At 42.3% G+C, this 17,595-nt stretch overlaps 1 long non-coding RNA gene across 1 annotated transcript in view; it reads right to left on the reverse strand.

The window, feature by feature from the left end:
- Positions 1–8,832: 8,832 nt before the first annotated feature.
- The window catches only part of LOC117348648, a 48,695-nt gene continuing 39,932 nt past the window's right edge, over positions 8,833–17,595 (reverse strand). Inside the window, exons 2-3 of the long non-coding RNA XR_004537021.1 lie at positions 12,882–13,023; positions 8,833–9,069 (exon numbers count right to left, since the gene is read on the reverse strand). This is a non-coding gene — a long non-coding RNA (uncharacterized LOC117348648). The remainder of the gene's footprint in view (positions 9,070–12,881; positions 13,024–17,595) is intronic.

Consider the following 17,595-nt stretch of genomic DNA (forward strand, 5'->3'; position numbering starts at 1 on the left):
CTGACGCCAGTGCCGGCGATCGGCAGCAGAAGGCAGGAAATCAGTCGGTGCCAGTGATCGGCAGCAAGTTAGCTGACATTGGCACCGTTGATCAGAAGACGCTTCTGAGATCGCATACCTGGCCGCATGTGGCCCATGGGACGCGAGTTTGAGATTGCTGCTCTACAGTGAGCTGTAGATATTTCCCCATGATACTGCTTGGGCCTCTCATCCCGTAAATCACCTTCAACCTGCACTGGAAAGTGTAATTTAACCTAAACTGGAAAAGTGTGAGTAACCTGCACTGGAAAAGTGTGCTATACAGTGGTAGGATGCCTATCACTGCCTACATTCAGGATGCCTGTTTATAGAATCTGCCCTTTAGTCCAGTGATTTTTCACTTTTTTCATTCCATCGGAAAAATACAGAAAAAAAAGTGGAAAATCACTGGACTAAGGGCTCCTTTTATCAAGCCGCACTAGCGGTTTAATGCACGTTACACCGCCAGCCATGCCCGCCTCCCTTGAGTAGGCCATAGTTTTTAGGCCAGCACGGGGGTTAGCACGTGATGAAACGTCGTGCGCGCTAACCCCACTAGCACGGCTTGATAAAAGGAGCCTTAAGTGTATAGCTGTTGATGGAGACTGCCCCAACAATGTTGGTTGTGCTGAGAACTTTTCAGTGGCCCCTTGTAATGTTTGCCCCTGATGCAGCCCATTTAGGGTGAAACATGGCTGTCTTGGACATGATTTAATCTTTTCTACTGATAAATTTATCTGCTGTTATCTACTGGCTCTGCCCTCACAATATTTTCCTGTACCCAACTGCAGGTCTTGAAACCATAAACATGCTCTTTGAAGTTGCCATGCAATCCCAGGCTCATTAATCAAATATGCTTCTTTCTTTTAAGGGATTTGGTGCCCTTGTTTTTGTGCCATTAATTTCTTTAATTTGCATGTGTTTTCTCAAAGTGCATTATTATTTTTATTAGAAAGAAATGATGTAAAATGGGTATGCTGACATTAGAAACTTTTACCTTTTTTCTAACCACTAATTCCAGTGCATGAGAATGTGTATTCAGCAGTCAATGGAATGCTTGCTGTTTTATTTATTTATTTATTTATTCATTCAATTTTCTATACCATTTTCCCTGGGGAGCTCAGAACAGTTTACATGAATTTATTCAGGTACTCAAGCATTTTTTCCTGTCTGTCCTAGTGGCCCTACAATCTGTCTATTGCAGTGGTTTCCAACCCTCTCCTGGAGGATTACCTGCCAGTCGGGTTAATGAATATGCATGAGAGAGATTTGCAAATATTGGAGGTGACAGGCATGCAAATCTGCTCCATGCATATTCATTAGGACTATCCTGATTAGATTATTTTGATGCATATGGATATCCCAAAATGCAGAAGCAGATCTCCATGTGCTTGAAACATCCAAATTCTGATTTTGGAAAGACAGGATTGGACATCTGATACTGCCATATATCCAAATACCACTTGAACTAAGAACATTCTGACCTGGATGTCTGAATGTGTTTTCTATATTCTGTTTCCGTGGAAAGCAACAAAGAGTAGTTGGTAAATGGAGTTCACATTGAGGAAAGAGACATTACCAATGATGTGCCACAAGGCAGTGGCGTACCTAGGGTATGTGGCACCCGGGGCCCATCATTTTTTGACCCCCCCCCCCCCCATGTAAAAAAAATTTTTTTTTTTTTTTTTTGCAATAACCATGAAATGGAATAAATGGTCAGAATAGAAACAGGCAGTGAAAATTTTCTTTTATTGAACCTCATATATGTAACCATTATTCCAAACATAACATAACATAAATTATGTCTAAATTGTCATGACATTAGAAGTACATATGGAGTAGTTGCAGGTGATGCTTGGGACAGTTCTGATTGTGTTAGTTCGGTTTTATGTGTTTTTTTTAATAGAAGGGTTTTTATTTCTTTTTGAAGGTTTTGCAGTCTGTGGTTGATATCAATTGGTTGTAGAGTTGGGGGTCGAGTGTTGCAGCTCGAATGGCTAGGAGGTTGTCGAACAGTTTTTTTCTTTTGACGTTTTTGGTTGGAGGGTGTGTGAATGGTGCACAAGTTCTCCTATGTCTGTTTGAAGTGGATTGAATTATTTAGCTGAAGAAATTAGTTACCCCCCATTCCACACACATTAATTCTCTTCCATTTTTGTTCCCATTATAAAAACCACTGATAAGTTCCCAGAAAAAAAAATACATTAAAATAAGAAGTGAAAACAAAGGCCCCTACAGATGAGAACATAACATAAGAATAGCCTAACTGGGTCAGACCAATGGTCCATCATGCCCAGTAGCCATTCTCATGGTAGCCAATCCAGGACACTAATACCTGGTCAAAACCCAAAGAGTAGCAACATTCCATGCTACCGATCCAGGGCAAGCAGACACTTCCCCCATGTCTTAATAACAGATTATGGACTTTTCCTCCAGGAATTTGTCCAAATCTTTCTTAAAACCAGCTACACTATCTGCTTTTACCATAACTTCTGGCCACTTCATTTTTAAGTTTAGATCTTTCCTTTCAAACAGAGACCTTGCTAGATGTCAAATACAGCACAAGGTAACTTCACATGGACTTAGCTGTGCAGGAAATGTGAATCTCCTCATACACCCACCATATAGTGCAAAAATGTGCAAAGGTCTGTTTTTTTCTTTCGATCACTACATAGCCTAATGCCACACAAGCAGCGCTGTTACAAACATATTCTGTAGGTCAATGCTAAGGATAACAAAGTTTCCTTCCTTGGACCAGAAGGAGAAAAACCACTGGAAGAGATCCCAAAACAACACCCAAAGACCCACTCAGTGTGTGAATCAGTTGAGTGGAGTGGACTAACTGGGGGGTGGAAATGGGCCCGTAGTTTGCTCAGCAGAATTTCCCAGACCACCTCTTCCTCTCAACACATTGACACGCTGCCACCATCACCACTAGGAACACCTCACTGGGTAGGCCAGCTATGCTATAAACTTTATAAAACACATTATTATATTTTCTTATAAAGCACATATTTAACTGACCTCTCTGACATCCTCAGCCTTTCCATTCACAAAAATAGAAGGAAGAAAAGTTCCCATTTCCTGCTGTCTCATGTCCCCGGCCTATACAATATTTTTTTTTCTGCAGACCCTTCAAAAGTCTGACCAAATCCTCGTTTCACTTGCATTATAAAGTACTGAGGATGCCATCTCTCCCCAATCCCAGGTCCTAAAGTCTAAGACAGTAGCGCAAACTAATGCTGCCAGATACAGGAAAAAAAAATTTTTGATTCGATTCATGCCCTATTGAATTGGTTTTTTCAATTCAATTTTCCTGCCCAGTGTGGGTGATTTTTTTCAAACTCCTGGTGGGTTTTATAGCTTTTTTCACCCCCCTTTGGCTTCTCCTAACCACACTGGCGCTGTGGTGTAAATAAAATAAAGAAACAAAAAGGACTTTTCCTCTTTCTGTTAAATCCTAGCTCACGTTTGCAGTCCAACACCAGCTCTGGCAGGATACACATTTCAAATCTGACATGTTATAATCACAAACAGAAAATAAAATTAATTTTTCTACCTTTTGTTGTCTGGTTATATTTCAAATTTTGTTGGTCCAAGGCTCTGGTTTTCTTCTGATAACTTGCTTGCCAGGGTCTCCTTCTTTCTGCATGCTAACCATCCATCTGCCAACTCTGTCCTCCCTTTCCATTTCCCTTCCCTTCCCAGGAAGTCTGGTATCTTTCCTTTTTTTTCATCTCCCTCTACAGATCCACCTTTTCTTAAATACCCTTTCATCCGGCATCTCTCCCTCCTTCCCCACCATCCCAGAGGTCCACCATCTCTCTCCGTTTCTTTTCCTAATTACCCTCCTATCCAGTATCTCTATCCCTCCTCCACACCATCCCTTGTGTCCAATTTCTCTCCCTTTCTGTTCCTTCCCTCCCTAAATCCCATGGTCCATCATCTCTCTCCCTCTCCTCTATTTTTCAGACCCATTATTTTCTTCCCCCCCCAAAGTTTGGCATATGCATGTCTCTTTGAACACCCCCTTCCCTCTGTGTACTTCCTAAATCATGGTCCCCCCCCAAAGGCCTTGTCCCCCCCTTTAAAGGTCTGCCTGTCCCACCTTGAAGGCCTGCACCCCCCTTGAAGGCCTGTCCCTTCCCCTTGTAGGCCTGTCCCCCCCTTGAAGGCCTGCCTGCCTGCCCCCCCCCTTGAAGGTCTGCACCCCCCGAAGGCCTGCACCCCCGAAGGCCTGTCCCCCACTTGAAGGCCTGTCCCACCCCCTTGTAGCTTCTCCCCCCCTTGTAGGCCTGTCCCCCCTTGAAGGCCTGCCTGCCTGCCTTTCCCCCCTTGAAGGCCTGTCCCCCCTTTGAAGGCCTGCACCCCCTTGAAGGCCTGCACCACCCCCCTCGAAGGCCTGCACTCCCTTGAAGGTTTGCACCCCCCCCCGCAGGCCTGTCCCCCACTTGAAGGCTTGTACCACCCCCTTGTAGCTTCTCCCCCCCCTTGTAGGCCTGTCCCCCCCCTTTGAAGGCCTGCCTGCCTGCCTTTCCCCCCCTTGAAGGCCTGCACCCCCTTGAAGGACTGCACCCCCCCCCCGAAGGCCTGCACTCCCTTGAAGGTCTGCACCCCCCCGAAGGCCTGTCCCCCCCCTTGAAGGCCTGTCCCACCCCCTTGTAGGCCTGTCCCCCCCTTGTAGGCCTGTCCCCCCTTTAAGGCCTGCCTGCCTGCCTTTCCCCCCCCTTGAAGGCCTGTCTCCCCCTTGAAGGCCTGCACCCCCCTTGAAGGCCTGCACCCCCCCTTGAAGGCCTGTCCCCCCCCCCTTGTAGGCCTGTCCCCCCCCCTTGTAGGCCTGTCCCCCCCTTGTAGGCCCTGTCCCCCCCCTTGAAGGCCTGCCTGCCTTTCCCCCCTTGAAGGCCTGCATCCCCTTGAAGGTCTGCACCCCCCCAAAGGCCTACACCCCCCCCCCGAAGGCCTGCACCCCCCTGAAGGCCTGCCTGCCCCCCTTGAAGGCCTGCACCCCCCCCCCCCGAAGGCCTGTCCCCCCTTGAAGGCCTGCCTGCCTGCCTGTCACCCCCCTCCCCCTTGAAAGCCTGCTTGCCTGCCCGCCCGCCCCACCCTGAAGGCCTGATGCCCCGACCCACCCCGAAGGACCGCTCGCCCCCCTGGCCTCCCCGCACCACCTATGAACAGCCGCAGCAGGATCGCGAAGTCAGCGTCAGCATCCCTGCGCCACGGTCCCGCCCCTCCTCTGACGTCAGAGGAGGGGCGGGATCGCGGCGCAGGGATGCTGACGCTGACTTCGCGATCCTGCTGCGGCTGTTCATAGGTGGTGCGGGGAGGCCAGGGGGGCGAGCGGTCCTTCGGGGTGGGTCGGGGCATCAGGCCTTCAGGGTGGGGCGGGATCGTGGCGCAGGAAGCAGCGCAGGGATGCTGACGCTGACTTCGCGATCCTGCTGCGGGCTGCTTCACAGATGGTGCAGGAAGGTCAGTGGGGCGAGCGGTCCTTCGGGGGTGGCGGGGGACTGAACGGCAAGGCCGGGAACACCCCCTTAGGGCTGGTACCCGGGGCGGCCCGCCCCCCCCCGCCCCCCCCCTAGGTACGCCACTGCCACAAGGATTGGTTTTTAGTTCAGTTTTAAACTGAGATGTGGGGGAATGATACTATTGAAACAGGATATTTAGGGAGTCCCAGTAGAGAGGTTTCAATAATGGTGAAAGAAAGTCAGGAGGGTTTAAGAAGACAGAGTGAAAGACTCAAATTTTCCCTGTCTTCTCAGCAGCCTGTAGTTACAAGGAAAAAGCACAGTTTGAAGTGTTTGTATACAAATGCTAGAAGCCTAAAAAAAATAACATAGGAGAGTTAGAGTATATAGCACTAAATGATGAGGTAGATATAAAAGGCATCTCGGAGACCTAGTGGAAGAAGGACAATCAATGGGACACTGTGTTACCTGTGCAATAGGTAAACACTCCTGATGGTGGGAATAACACGAGGAGTGATTTAATAAAGTTTGAAGAATGGCCTAGAATTTGGCAGCTAAGAATCAATGGTAAAAAAAACCCCAAAAATGCAGGATCATGCATTTCAGCTTTGAAAAACCAAAGGGAATTGTACAACATTGAGAGTGAAGTATTTTTGTACATGAAAGAGCAGGACTTGGGAGCGATTGTATGTGATTGGATTGGATTGGATTGGTGATCTTAAGGTGACCAAACAGGTAGACAAGGTAACAGCAAAAGCCAGAAGGATGCTTGGGTTCATAGGGAGAAAAATGTCCAGCAGGAAGAAAGAGGAGATAGTATCTCTGTATAAGTCGCTGGTGAGGCTCCACTTAGGGCAGAGATCTCAAAGTCCCTCCTTGAGGGCCGCAATCCATTCGGATTTTCAGGATTTCCCCAATGAATATGCATGAGATCTATGTGCATGCACTGCTTTCAATGCATATTCATTGGGGAAATCCTGAAAACCCAACTGGATTGCGGCCCTCAAGGAGGGACTTTGAGATCCCTGACTTAGGGTAATGGAAACCACATCTTTACAAAAATATAAACAGGATGGATCAGTCCAGAGGGTGGCTTCTAAAATAGTTAGTATTCTTGTCATATGGGGACAGATTAAAGATCTCAATATGTACACTTTGAAATGGCTAAAGAGCAGATATATAAACATTTAAATATCACTGTGGCATAAATGCACAGGAGGCATGTCTCTTTCAATTGAAAGGCATCTCAGTAATAAGAGGGCGCAAGCTGAAGGTGAAAGGGCATAGATTCAGGAATAATCTAAAAAATGGCCTCCCAGTGGAGATGAATGACTTCAAGAAAGCTTGAGACAAGCACATAGGATCCCTAAAGGAGAGGAAGGGATAGTAGATGTTACAGCAGGGCAGAATGGATAGACTATATCATCTTTATTTGCCATCATTTTGCTATATTTTTTTGTAAAATAGGGTTCTTTCTAAATTGGCTATAATTAAAATGTAAAAGTATCTAAATGATGTCAGTTACTATCTGAAATTGTACTTAATTAGCAAATACAATGAGCATGAGCTTTCAACATCAAAGTATATCTTGACCAGTTGTGAAAATATTATCAGCATTATCTTTGTAAAGAAAATAAATACCAGAGCTTTACCTTGAAAAGGCCAAAGTTTTATACAAAGTTAGCAATACACATTAAGTAGGAATATACTTTTTAAGCTTTGTGTGCAGTGCCGGTCTGAACAAAATCTACTGTAGTTGAACGTAACTTGCCTTGAGCTATGGCTGTAAAAGGCGTGAGCCAGATTCTAATTATAATAATAATGGATCAAGGATCACAGAAAAAAAAAAGCTTTAAGCCTTGATAGTATGAAATGAGGAACCTTATTTAATGGTATAGGAAACAAACACAATTTAAGTGGCAGAGGGAACTTGACTAGTCAAGCAGTATTTTGTTCTCATGTGTAAGATCAGACATTTGGGGGGAGATGTACCAAACATATTTCCTGTAGACACAATGAATTAGAAGCATAAAACAAAGCCAAGAAGCTAGCAGCTTGAACAAGAGACTCCAGCTCTCCCTGGATTTATTTTCCATCTGTTTATAGATCTTTATCATGGTAAATTGTTGAACTTCAAGCTACAGATTTCTACTCAGTTCACAGTTTGTTTTAAGGAAGCAGTCTATGCTTTCAGTTTCAACTCATTAAAAAGATTTATATTTCCTGCTCTAAAGAGGACACTGTACTGAATTATGCACCACTATGTAGAAAATTTTAAAAAGGAGCTTCAAGTTCAGCTGAACAATAGAAAGATTTTCATCCAAAAGGTTACTGCAATATTATAAATCACGTGGGTGAGATTTAAAGAGGTTCATAAAATGTCAGCCGAACTTCAAAATGAAAATGTTTCCTGATTCTTGTATAAAGGCCTTTACTTATGGAGTTACTGATAAATGGTGGCGCTTGAATTCCTTTCTTTTCTGTCCTCTGCTCCCCCCAAGCTGACCACATAAATACTGTAGATTTTAGCCCAACAGAATTTATTCAGTTATCTTTACATGGTGCTTGGGACTTTATGGCCTGAAGCTGTACTTGAATAACACTGAATATTGACACTAGGTGATTAAACCTGTGAATTGTACTACACAAAATGTCCTAAAGTTATCAAGATAAGACTATCCAAAAAGTTTTAACCACTCATATCCAGTGGCAGGACTTAAATAAGGTCTTCATTTTAGAAACAATGTCTCATGTAAATAGTGGCATTTATATGAGGGCAAATCCAAAAAGGCAATTGTTAAATTACATGATAACCGGAACAGAGCTAGCGAAATGCATCACATGTACTCATACATTGCCTCCTGGATAGTTTGTCCATGCACAGTGCAGCGCTTGGCCTTTAATCATGTGGAAGCCATGAGGTCTGAAACATGGATCCATTGCAAGATTGCATCATCAAAGGCCAACATATAGTAGGACAGAGGAAATGAAACCTGTGGAAATTCACCACTGGATATTGACTCAGTATGTAATAATAATAATAACAGTTTATATACCGCAGGACCGTGAAGGTTTACAATGATTAAAAGATGATACAAATTGAGTGAGCTTAGCAGAGTTAAAAGCTAGTGATTAACAGCTCTAGGGATCAGTTATTGTGGAGAAAGAATTGTACGGGTCATGTACATAGCATTATGAATCAATGAAAGGTTTATGAGTTGGTAAAAAGCTTTAAAGTGGGAAGAACAGGTGTAACCAACGAAAGTTGATCTGGTCGCCCATCAACATTGTGCACACAAGGGCACATTGACAGGGCAGATGCCTTGATTAGAGAAGACCGACAGATAATGGTGTCTTAATTGGCTGCAAATTTGGATATCAGATATGGATCTGCATTTGCCATAATGCATGATGACATGGGATACAGGAAAATCTGTGCACGATGGGTTCCCAAAGAGCTTACTATCTGCACAAACAGTGTGTGGAGATTGCAATCCAGTTCCTGAGATGATATGAAGAAGATCCGAGTATTCTGAAGAGAATTGTCACCGGCAATAAGACATGGGTGCATCACTATGACCTGGAGAGAAAACGACAAAGCATGATGAAGTAAAGGAAGTGGTGCTCACTTGGCTTCGGAAGCAGCCAAAAAACTTCTTTGCAGGAATAAAGAAGCTAGATGAATGATACAACAAATGTGTCATCTTGCATGGGAACTATATGGAAAAGTGCTATTTTCAATTGCTCACGGTGGCCGCTTTTAGGGCAGCCACCGACAGGTGTGCCAGATACAGAATCCATCAGTTTGAGCCTAACCAATTATGTACCACTGAAATTGACTGGCTAGCCCTGAAAAGCAATTTAACTGGCCTAGAGTCATTTCTACTCAGTTAAGTTGCTTTGAATATCAACCCCATTTCACAAGTCTTTAGGGAAAAATATCCCTGTTGGTTTTTTTTTTACTAGTTCAGAGCCACACAGACTTTTTTTTTTAAAGTGCTTGTTTCAGCCAAGGCTTTACATGAGATTATGGGAGTCACTCTCCTTTCTTCCTCATTTTATACTGTATTTCCAACTCTAAAATGAAACCAAATTAAAAATTGTGGCCTCACTACTTAATTGTCAACACTTGCACATGAAAGTTTATAAAATGGTGAAGCTACCCATGTAAGTTCTGAAATTACAACTTTCATTCTGAAGCTTCTGGCTTCATGCCATTCATTTTATACACACGTACATTTCTCAAAGGAGTGTACTGGCTGATAAATACAAGAACTCTTCCATGCCCTCATACATATGTAGCAAGACACTGCATTTATTTATTTGTGAACAAATGGGAAGCGGGACTTGTAATGATCTTAAGGTGGCCAAAAGGGTGGAAAAGGTGACGGTGACAGATGCTTGGGTGCATAGGGAGAGGAATGGGCAGTAGGAAAAAGGAGGTATTGATGCCTCTGTATAAGATTCTGGTGAGACCTCATTTAGAATAGTGTGTACAATTCTGGAAATCGCACCTTCAAAAAGATATAAACAGGATGGAGTTGGTTCAGAGGATAGTGTTCTTTGTCATAAAGCATATGGGGACAGACTTCAAAAACTCAATATGTATTCTTTGAAAGGCAGGAGACAGGAGATATGATAGAGATGTTTAAATACCTATGTGACATAAATGAGCATGAGGCAAGTCTTTTTCAACTGAAAGGAAGCTCTGGAGCAAGGGTGCATAGGATGAAGGTAAAAGGGGATAGACTCAGAAGTAATCTCAGAAAATACTTTGTTATGGAAAGGATGGTGAATGTATGGAACAGCCTCCCAGTGGAGGTGGTGGAAATGAAAAACATATCTGAATTCAAGAAAACTTGGGAAAAGTACATTTGATCTCTAAGGGAGAGGAAGGAATAGTAGATGGCATGAATATGCAGCCTAGATAGGCCCATATGGTCTTTATCTGCCTTAATTTTTCTATGATTATTTATTTACTCAGTTTCTATACTGCACTATCCATAGTGCTAAATGGTTGACAAAATTAACATTCATATTAAAACAAGAGACCTGCTCCAGAAAACATTATGATAAAATTAAAACATCCAAATCAAGAAAAAAATTTCTGTTGACCATAATGAAGGTTTCTGAACATAGGCATGGGATCCCACACCTTCAAAAACTTTTTCCATGTATTTATGGTGTTTCATTTTTGCCTCCGCGGGCCATTTTAGGCCGTAAAATCGCTATTGTGGTGGCCATGTTGGATTTCCCAATTTGATTTTAAAAGTCTCTATCTGCCTCAAAACCCCTCATTTTTTGATTAAAAGAGGCATAGATGGACTCAGGTGGAGATCTTTTAGACTCATGCCATATTTGAAGTAGATGCCAGTCCAAGGGGGGGGGGGGGTCACTGTTCCACGTGTGGTGCAGCAGATGAAGGGGGTGGAAGCTTCGGGCTTCACCCCTTCTCATTTCTCTGGGTGTTTGGAGCCCATATGAAACATTTCCTTGGCCAGAAATTTTTCCAACTACAGTAGCACATTGTGACAGGGACCCTGCGCAGCCATGACCCTGAGTCAAGTACCAATCAAGTCCCTAGTCCTACCCCTGAGTGCAGTTGGAAGTTGAGGGCACCCCAGAACCTGGAATTTTCATCCTTCCCCTTTAAGAAACAGCAGCTTAGAACCCAGGCTGGAGAGTAAAGGTCCCTTTAAGAACCTGCCTGCAACTCCCAGAGGGAGGGGGCAGGAGGAGGCAAAGCCCATTTCCCGAGGAAGCTTCTCAGGTGAAAGGAGAAAGGAGAAGGGAAAAACTGGGGAAAAGAGAGCCCGAGAGTTCAGCCAACCGAGTTGGGAGAAGGACCAGCACTATAACAATCACTGGGAAATGGCAGAGGAGTTAATTCCTGAGGAAGGAAGCAATCTGGAAGACTCTGCAATGAACTGGGTGAATTCCTCTGCCCAAGACTTTAATGCTGGAGAGGACATTGGCTTGTGCTACAGCCAACATGCAGGTTAGAAGCCTTATTTTTGTTTTTTGCTTTGTGTGTTTTTGCCATGGGTGCTGTGTGGGCTTTTTGGGTTTTTTTTTCTGAAGCCACCTGGATGTGGCACAGAGGACTAAGAATTGAACTAAGAAGTAACAGAGTGGCTGCTTGGTCAGTAAACCAGTGGTGTTTTTTCTTATGTTTGCTAAATTTTGTCTTGAAACATAAAGATACTGGGTAAACTGTTCCAATCAAGTCTGGAGGATTATAAGGGAGCAGTTTTATTGTTTTGCACAAACATAGCAATACAGTTGGGAGGGAGGTGACTATCAGTGGGAATACCTCTCTCTATCCCAGGCTGCCTGGTGATTAAGGCTTGTTATCAATACAACACAATCTAAAGCAGAATGAGTAATGTGAAAAGAAGGAAGAAAAGTTTGTTTTGCATTTTTTTTTTTTGTGCTAATTGAGCCCTTTTGGTTGGGGGCTGGGACTGATTGGACAGTTCTATCTATCTGTTGACTGCAAAGTGTAACTCACTTTGTTGTGGATTATTTTTTCCCCTTTTTGTTTTCGCCAGCTGACTTAATTGAAGATTGAACTGTGAGAAAGTATTATTCTGAGATTTGTAAATATTGTGCCTGATGTTTTGTACTGACTGTGAAACTGCTAACAATAAATGCCTCAGGGTTTGTATACCAGTGTGCATGGGAGACACTGCGGGGGGCTTTTTTGTGACTTTGATATGCCTAGGCTACACAGCTTAACCTCACGGCAGGGCATCTTGGCTGAATGTCACGGGACCTGCTGAGCATCCCTGCCACATGTATTGTAGCATCACTACAGAAGCTCATGCAACCGCTCTGAATTGACTTCTTCTATCGCGTCTTCAGGAAATTGGTATCACAGATCAGGTTTTGGACTGGCTCACATCATTTTTTACAGAGCGGTCCTCTAAGGTAATTTTCAATGCAACATCCTCAGATTCCTTTAAAAATGACCATTCTGTAGGAATGTGAAAATGCATTAATACAGTGTTTATGTTCACTTCTTTTATATTATACCTGTATTACCTGTATTTTTGTTTCTTAAAAATTGAATAAACACTATTGAACTTAAAAAAAAAAATAAATGAATGCGGCATCCCACAGGGTTCAATTTTATCACCCTTACTCTTCAATATCTTCATGGCTCCCCTTCTGACTCTAGGTCAATCGATTGGCTTCGCATCCCATAGACTTAAATAATCCAGATGAGATAACCATCATAAATCAAAAATTGTAAAAAATTAAATTCTGGCTAGATTCCAACATGTTGTCCCTCAATATCGAAAAATCCAAATTAATGATATTTGCCTTCAAAGAGGGACTATCTATTCAGGCCCCCCCTCAAATTCAAATCTCTACCCCTCAAAATTGTACCTTCATTAAAACAGTTTGGAGTCACCTTGGACAGCAAATTCACCTATCACCTTCACATCAGCACAGTGGTCAAACGCTTCTTCCATCGTCAAGAATGATCAGATCTCTCTCCAAAATACTCGAGCCATCCTCTTCGAACATCCTGATTAACAATAAAAGAAATGATGCCTTCAGATCGTTCAGAATACCGCTGTAAAAATCATATTTAACGCAAAAAAATTTGACTATGTTGCTCCCTTACTGTATAAAGCGCATTGGCTTCCAGTGGAGCATAGAATTAGTTACAAAATCCTGCTATTAACATTTAAAAATCGTCAAAATAATCAACCCGAATTTATAGACAGACTCCTTATTCCTCATAACTCCTCTAGAACTCTTCACTCTTTGACTCAAAATCTGCTCTCAGTTCCATCCCTCAAGCCCTCAAGCTTATAAACACAATGAGATTGAGTATTTTTACAATAATTGCTCCCTCCCTTTGGAATTCCATTCCTAATTATTTACATGTAGAATCATCTTTAAATCAATTTAAAACAAAGTTAAAAACATTCTTATTTGTCGATGCCTTTGAAACCTAACTGTCCTTGTAAGGGCTAAATCATGCTGCCTCCCACAGCAACTCTTCCCAGTGAATTTTCCTTAATAGTTCTCTCTTTCTCTATAATATTGTAGTTCCAACCATTTTCCTTATGTTCCTGTTTGTCCTTGGTTAAAGCGTCCTCGGATGTATTAACTTCCCTTAAAGATGTCTACCAATTTTAAATTTGTATTATAGTCAATATATTTTTATTAATATTGTACATTGCCTAGAAGTCTGATTAGGTGGTATATTAAATTTTTAATCAACTTGAAACTCCCCAGTCATTAGTAGCGGTATAGAAGCTTTCAATAAATAATAAACAATATGTTATGAGTGCATATGATCTGCATCTCAGTGGGGGAGGGGAAGATGTCTTAAGGTTGGAATTAGTATACAAAGAACTCAGTTCTGTAAATGGTGCCCAAAATTGGGCACCCCAATGAACGCTAAACACTATTCTATAAACAGTATGCAATTTGCCATAGAAGCCCAATCCAGCTCATCCTTATCTCTTTTGTCATACTTGGGACACAGATAGTAGAAGTTTGCCGAATACTGGCCTTACTTCTCAACTACTAAGTACTGGGTATATAGAGTATTTATAACAATCTAACTGGGCAGGACAGGCTGTTGCCCATTTAAATACCAATGAGTATGCTATCCCTAGATTTTCAGTGGCATTTAACCACACAGTACACCTGAAAATCCAATGTAATGTCCATAGTACTATTTGGGTTAGTGCTGGGATGGTCTTGAGATGGGGCTGGGGTTTGCCAAGATTTACTCAGTGAAAATATTCAGTCCACTAACCACAGCTGCTCAGTTTTTAGGATCTACATTTAGGAACTGATTCCTAGTCAGTTTTCTAGGGAACCAATTCAGGAGTTTCATTCTCAAAATTAGGCATCTAAACTCTTTGAAAATTAGCCTATATTATTTTCACCATTGAGCATGAGCCCATTATATGCTACAGAGGATATTATATGCAGTAGAAATTTTTTCCCAAATACAGTGGTACCTCGGTTTGCGAGTAGCCCGATTTGTGAGTGTTTTGCAAGACGAGCAAAACACTCAGCAAACTTTTGACTCGCAAACCGAGCACTGCCCCGATCAATGAGCACTTACAGTCCAGGAAGCGCCGCTTCGGGGGATTCCTCTTCCGTCTTCCGGCCAGCCTTCTACATCGGGTGCTTTCCGTAGGTTGGAAGACCTCTGTCTGGGCCTGCGCAGCCGGGTGCTGTCCCGCCTGCGTGTTGCGTGTGACGCGCACAGTGTCAATCATTGGCATTGTGCGTGTCGTGCGCGGCGTGTGGGTGGGGCGGCGCTCGGCTGCGTGGGCTCGGGTGGGGGCTCTCCAGCATGCGAGGGGCATCCGACGTGGAGGGCTGGCCGGCGGATGGAGGAGGCATCCCTCTGAAGGCACTGCGAGGTTCTCCGGCGGCTTGCATCTGAAAGGAAAGGATAAGTTTTTTGTCTCTGTCTATGCTGGAAGTAATCAAATGCAAAATGTTCTGTTTACTCTCTTAATGGTTTGGGAAGAGGTCATTTAATTTATGTTAACTAGGTTAGTTGTCTGAGACATGAAGGCTCAACCCCCCACAGCTCTTAACACCTTTAAGATTTAAACAATGAAGTACATATCCTGCTCACGCACCCCCCTCCCCTCTCTTGTCAATCCCCCTTTTCCTGTGATGGTTACCACTGACCCATGTGAAAGGATATATAACTGAATGTATTCTGGAAATAAAACAGGTAATTTCTTTGGGCCTTCTGTGAATCCTTCTTACCTAAGGAAATTGCCTCCGGACGTCTGTAATAGATGATAGAATGTTTTGCAGAACGATTTCGGGACCAATAAACGGATCCTGTACGTTTCAATTTGGGGGCTACGTCCGTGATGGACTTGACATTACCAATATTTTGTGAGTATTTCTGAATTTTGAATTCTGTTCTTTAATACTCACAGGTATTGGCATCATATTCCAACCCTTTATTTAAATTGTAGGGTTTTCGGTAAACCCGCCGTGGTTACTGTCCTTTTGGCAAGGACAAATATTAATGTGGAGTTTTCAGTAAGCTCCCGCCGCGAAAATAAGCAGCTGCCATTCTTTCGGGAAGAATGAAATTAAGTGAAGACTTTTGGAAAGTCTCTATTGTGGAGAAACGTCTGCGCATTCTGTCATCTGTGCCATTCTTTGCATGCGCTTTTCTCTTCTATCGCTTAGATAAGATTTTATAGAGTATAAGATTATATTGTATATTATTAATGTACCTCGCTTATAAGGTAAGGTAAGCGAAAATTTCTGCATTGTTATATTGTTTTTTTTATTGAAAAAATTCCTGCATTGTGATATTGTTTTTCTAATGGGTCATAAAGGCACTTAGGATTCTCCACCTATTTTGTAATCAAAATTACAAAATATAATGTTTGCTAAGAATTTTGGAGCTGACCTGTAAAGAAAAATCACAGCTTTCCTGGAAAAAAAAAGGGAAAAAATTACAATGTACAGTTTGTTTAGAGATTCAGAAACAGCACGAATTAGGATTTCAGAGAGCATTGTGAAAAGAAAGAGGTGAGGTTCTGTTTAGGTGATGTATCTGTCAAATAGGGTAGTTTTTATGAGTTTCAGCATTGTAGGTCAGTTCGGCTTTATTAATGTGACTGTCTAGCCAATGTTGTTGTTTATCTGCTTGGAGTATGAAGGTTCTGTCCAGAAAGGTTTTGTATTTACAATTGGTTATGCTTGGGTATGCAAAAAGATAGCTGTTTCTGGTTTGTCTTATTGGGTTGTAGAATACAAGTGTGTTTGCAGGTACGTAGGTGCTAGTCCCCAAACTAGCTTGAAACATATGCAGGAGAACTTGAATAATATTCTTGCCTCGACTGACAGCCAGTGCAGTGGTTTGTGGTGGGGGTGACATGGTCATTCTTTTTTTAATCCATATATCAAGTGGACAGCTGAGTTCTGAATGATACCCAAATAAACAATATTACAATAGTCCAGGGTAGAAAACACTAGTGATTGCACTAGTAATCTAAACGAAAGTGGGTCAAAGTATTTTTTGATGGTCTTTAATCTCCATAGCATCGTGAAACATTTTGTTGCCACAATATTCGTGTGTTCAATCATAGTGAGGTTTGTGTGTCCAATGTGACTCCCAATATTTTTATTGTGTTGGTAATTGGGTAATCATGGTCTTTTATATGTAGCGTTGAATTGGCAATTTTATCCGTTGGGCTTGCAAGGAAGATTTTTGTTTTTTCTGTGTTAAGTTTCAGTTTGAAGTTGCTTGTCCAATGTTCTATTTCAGTCATTATATGAGTAATGTATTTTGAGATTTCATTTGTTATGCTGTTAGGATGGAGATGTCGTCTGCATATATGTATTAGATCAGGTTTGGTTTTTGCAGTGGGTGTCCTAGAGCTGATTCTGTGGCAGTCTTTGGCGGGAAGAGGGCAGCCCCTCCTTTTCATCCTCCTTTTCTCTTTGTTGTAGTGACAAGCAGGCTGACTAGTTCTCAGCACTGTTTGTAGGCCGGCTGAGAACTTTTCAGCAGCTTGTCTTTCCCGTATGTGTTTGCACTGCTTATAGGTTTAAATTTCTGCCGTTTCTTGTGCTGTGTCGCCGGAAAGAAAATAAAAAAATAAAAAATAAATTCCGTTTTAGGTTTCAGGTTTGTTTGGGGAACTTACCGAAACAAAATGAAAAAGGGTAGAAATACATTTGTGTAATTATTAAAACAGACAGTCAGAAAGGCATATATTTAAAAACAAAGCAAAACAAATTATAATGAAAAAGAAAGAGAGAAGGATGAAAACAAAAGGGAGGAAACAAAAAATAAATAATCTAGCACTTTGTAGAAAAGATTAAAATGAATAAGAAAAGCAAGGAGCAAAGTCCCATTACAGTCCTTAAAAGGACTATTATACTCCAAATGCGTCTTTAAAAAGAAAGGCCTTCAAGCTAGTTTTAAATTTATCAAGTGATGAACTTTATTAGTATGCATGGTGCCAAGGTGTCTTAAAGAGGGAATGGATAACAGGTTTTGATAAGAAGAATGTAATGTGCGATGCAGGTTGTGGGAGATTAATAACCTGTTGATGAAATCAGGTAGACCGGAAGCTATGGTTTT

The sequence above is a fragment of the Geotrypetes seraphini genome, chromosome 14 (genome assembly GCF_902459505.1).
Source record: "Geotrypetes seraphini chromosome 14, aGeoSer1.1, whole genome shotgun sequence".
Lineage (NCBI taxonomy): Eukaryota > Metazoa > Chordata > Amphibia > Gymnophiona > Dermophiidae > Geotrypetes > Geotrypetes seraphini.